Genomic DNA, 4,873 nt, shown 5'->3' with positions numbered 1-4,873 from the left:
CATACCAGGCAACATCCTGGTAAATCTCCTCTGCACCCTTTCCAATGCTTCCACATCCTTCCTATAATGCGGTGACCAGAACTGTACGCAATACTCCAAGTGCGGCCGCACCAGAGTTTTGTACAGCTGCAACATGACCTCATGGCTCCGAAACTCAATCCCTCTACCAATAAAACCTAACATATTCTACGCCTTCTTAACAACGCTATCAACCTGGGTGGCAACTTTCAGTGATCTATGCACATGGACACCGAGATCTTTCTGCTCATCCACACTACCAAGAATCTTACCATTAGCCCAGTACTCTGTATTCCTGTTACTCCTTCCAAAGTGAATTACCTCACACTTTTCCGCATTAAACTCCATTTGCCACCTCTCAGCCCAGCTCTGCAGCTTATCTATGTCCCTCTGTAACCTGCCACATCATTCCACACTATCCACAACTCCACCAACTTTGGTGTCATCCGCAAATTTACTAACCCATCCTTCTACGCCCTCATCCAGGTCATTTATAAAAATGACAAACAGCAGTGGCCCCAAAACAGATCCTTGCGTATACCACTAGTAACTGAACTCCAGGATGAACATTTCCCATCAACCACCACCCTCTGTCTTCTTACAGCTAGCCAATTCCTGATCCAAACCGCTAAATCACCCTCAATCCCGTGCCTCCGTATTTTCTGCAATAGCCTACCATGGGGAACCTTATCAAACGCTTTACTGAAATCAACAACTATAGAACAACTTCACATTTTCCCACATTATACTCCATTTGCCCACCTTTTGCCCACTTACGTAACCTATCAATATCTTTCTGTAAGCTGTCTGTATCCCTCTAACAACCCAGCTTTCCAGCTGTTTTTGTCTCGTTGACAAGTTTAGCTACAGTACATTCACTTCCTTCCTCTCAGTCGTTAATATATCTTGTAAATAATTGCAGTTCCAGCACCAATCCCTGTGGAACCCTACAGAAACACTTACCCATTCCCCGTACAATTGAAACCTCCATTCCTATTGCATTCCCACACGTTTTGCTTCCCTCCTGTGCAGCAGAGCTAACTGTGGTCTGACAGATTTGGCTGTTGCTGCTTTCCCCTGAGAGGCCATTCTGCTCAGCACTAGCCAAAGCAGTTTATCTGTTTCTCAGGGGAATGGCAACAGGGAATTCCTGCTGTGTCTGCTCAGTCCTCTGACACTGCCTGGTGTTCACTTATTCCCTTTCTGCCAGTGGAGTGTTAGCCTGCAGTGTGACCACCTCTCTGTGCTATCCACCTTTGTGGATGCTCCACAGTATCTCCAGCTGCCCCTCCAGCTCTGAATCCCAGGATTGCAGCATCCTGGACACACGCTGTTCCCGGCCATTGGGAATGTTCTCGGCTTCCCACAGGGAGCAGGAGGAGCACACCCCGGTTCAGAGCTCTGCTTTAAAATTAAATAATATTCATAACTTGAGGACCTCTGCTCGATTGTCCTTAGAAAATATAATCCTGAAATAAAGACATTACAATCTTTAAATGATAAAAATGGTAAAATTACTTCGCAGTCTTTCTCACCCCATCAGCCTGGAGTCATATTTAAAATCCTGGCATCACGTCAGGAGCTCTGTCTTTGGATTTAGTGAAGACTTGCTCCATTCTGCTCTGCTCCCACTGCTACTCCATCTGGGCCTTGCACCTCAGGCTTCTGTCAGGGAGCATCACAGCTACTGTTCATCCCCAGATTCGCTTCTCTTGCTGCTTCAACTGGCTTCACCGTGATGCTGACTGCAGGACACCTTCCCAGACTGCTTCATAAGAACATGAGAAATAGGAGCAGGAGTAGGCCCTCTGGCTCATCAAGCCTGTTCCGCCATTCAAGAAGATCACGGCTGATCTCCTTGTGGACTCAGCTCCACTCAACTACCCGCTCACCATAACCCTCAATTCCTGTACTGTTCAAAAATCTGCCGATCTTTGCCTTAAAAACATTCAATGAGGTAGGCTCAACTGCTTCACTGGGCAGGGGATTCCACAGATTCACACCCCTTTGTGTGAAGATGTTACTCCTCAACTGAGTCCTAAATCTGCTCCCCCTTATTTTCAGGCTATGCCCCCTAGTTCTAATTTCATATGCCAGTGAAACAACCTCCCTGCTTCTATCTTATGTATTCCCTCATAATTTGATATTTTTCTATTAGATCCACCCTCATTCTCCTAAATTACAATGAGTGTAGTCCCAGTCTACTCAATCTCTCCTCATAAGGCAACCTTCGCAATTTTGGAATCAACCTAGTGAATCTCCTCTCCACCCCATCCAGTGCCAGTACATCCTTTCTCAAGTAAGGCTCCAAAACTGTACACAGTACTCCAGGTGTGGCCTCACCAGTGCCCTATACAGCTGCAGCATAACCTCTTTATTTTTAAACTCCATCCCTCTAACAATGAAGGACAATATTCCATTTGCCTTCTTAACCTGCAAACCAACTTTTTGTGATTCATGCACAAGGACACCCAGGTCCCTCTGCATGGCAGCATGCCGCAATTTTTCACCATTTACACAATAGTCCCTTTATCTAATATTCCTACCAAAATGGATGACTTCACATTTACCAACGTTGTATTCTGTCTGCCAGACCCTGACCCACTCACTTAACTTCTGTCTCTGCACACTTTGCTCTAAGATTCATTTTAGAGTCATGTGTGAATTTTGACTCACTACACTTGGTCCCCAACTCTAAATCATCTCTGTAAATTGTAAACAATTGTGGTCCCAACACTGATCCCTGAGGCACACCATGAGCCACTGATCGCCAACCAGAAAAACACTCATTTCTCCCCACTCTTTGCATTCCATTAGTTACCCAATCCTCTATCTATGCTAATATATTGCCTGACGCTGTGCATCTTTATCTGACGCAGCTGTCTTTTGTGTGGCATCTTGTTTGTCTTCCGGAAATCCAGATACACTATACTCACCATGCCCATAATGTCCTCAAAGAATTCTAGTGAATTAGTTAAACATGACCTGCCATTCCTGAACCTATGATGTGTCTGACCATATGGACAATTTATATCCAATTGTCCTGCTATTTCTTCCTTGATTATAGATTGAAGCATTTTTCCCATTAGACCCATCTGAAAAAGGATCCTGACCCAAAATGTCAACTTTCCTACTCCTCTGATGCTGCCTGGCCTGCTGTGTTCCTCCAGTTCCACATTATGTTATCTCTGACTCCAGCATCAGCAGTTCTTACTATCTCTGCTGTCATCAATCCTCTTTGTAACTTCTTCAAAAAACTCAATCAAGTTAATTTGACACAATTTCCCAAGGACAAAGCCATGTTGACTATTTGATACACTGAAAACCTTTATTGTGTGCTCAGTACTGTATGGTATCAATAATTTATAACGCACACACAACATTGCTTCTACTTTCAGGTATCAATTGCTGGTATTGGATTCTTTGCATGGTATAATTCAACAGATGTTAAACATCTGATAAGCACATATCATCGTGGTGGATTTTCAGCTCTTCAATCAGAGATCGAGAAAAAAACAACACATTTGAAAATGTGAAGATTAATATTGCAGTGATGGGTGCAACGGGTGTAGGGAAATCAACTTTAGTTAATGCACTGAGAGACATGGATATCAATGATAAAGATGCAGCTCCCATTGATGTTGTAGAAGCCACAATGGAACCCAAATACTATGCACATCCCACTGTACCCAACATGATGTACTGGGACATCCACAAAATCAGCTCAGTTAACTTTGAAGTTAAGAAGTTCCTCAAAGAGATCAAGTTTTCAGCTTTCGACTTTGGTTTAATTGTTTCTGATCTCTGCTTCAGAGAAGAAGGTGAAGTCCTGGCCAAAGCGATGAAGAAGCCAGGTAAACCGATCTTCTTTGTGCGTTCCAAGATTGACCAGTCTCTCTAGTCTGAGGGAAAGAAACACGTTTACGGCAAAGAACAAGCGCTTCAGAAAATCAGGAATTATTGTTCTAACTCATTGGTCACAATGGATATGAAAGATGTACGTGTCTTTCTCATATCATGTGACGACCTGGATAACTATGAATTCCCTAAATTATGCCGTGCACTGGACGCTATCCTACCAGAAACAAAGAAGAATGTGTTTTTTGCTTTCTCTACCAAACAGATCCGTAGATGTTATTGAAAGGAAACAGGAAGGCCTGAAGATATTCATGAATGAGATTGCTGCAGCCTCTGCCATTCCTATTCCAGAGATATTCTATGTCTGTGACCTGGCCCTGATTTCCTCAGCGCTGCTGTTCGTGCATAAAGTTCTGTGTCTGAACGTCTGTGCAATGAAAAGGCTGGCTCTGTTGGGTGGGAAGATCTGTGACTGACCTGCAAGCTAACATTGAGGACACATGGATGTTTGGAGAGATGAATCCAAAACTTGGTGCGGAGGTTACTGATGCAGAACACTACCACGATGCTTCCAACAGCAGCTGAACCAATCTTCAACTTTGTCCCAGTCTTTGGCATAATCTTTGGGGTAACCTCATCTGCTTATGTAACCTGCACCATACTGACTCAGGCACTAAAGGATATGTTGAAAACTGCAGAAACAGTCCTGAAGAATGCCTATGACCTTGTTTAAATCATCTGCACCAGACAAGGAGAAACAGGAATACATAAGATTACTGCTGTTGCAGATATATTGCAGTTAATCCCTGTCCTCAGTACCTGCTCCTCACCATTCTGAGTTCCTGTTACTCATCATTCTTGGTGTTTGCGCTCAGAAACAGTTAGAGGCACTGGATACTGCAAAGACTACAGGACCTGAACAAAATCATCAACAAAACCTTCACAGCATGAACTCAATCCATCTTCTTCGATTTTGAAAAAATTCTAAACTCCGTGA

The 4,873-nt window shown here is 43.6% G+C and overlaps 1 pseudogene; it reads left to right on the top strand.

The window, feature by feature from the left end:
* Positions 1–3,416: 3,416 nt before the first annotated feature.
* LOC109918055 lies at positions 3,417–4,609 on the top strand (annotated as a pseudogene).
* Positions 4,610–4,873: the final 264 nt, after the last annotated feature.

The sequence above is a fragment of the Rhincodon typus genome, unplaced genomic scaffold, assembly GCF_021869965.1.
Source record: "Rhincodon typus isolate 14 unplaced genomic scaffold, sRhiTyp1.1 hic_rhity00008585, whole genome shotgun sequence".
Classification (NCBI taxonomy): Eukaryota; Metazoa; Chordata; class Chondrichthyes; order Orectolobiformes; family Rhincodontidae; genus Rhincodon; species Rhincodon typus.
The sequence above is the reverse complement of the archived record's forward strand: the minus strand, read 5'-3'. Positions and strand labels throughout refer to the sequence as shown.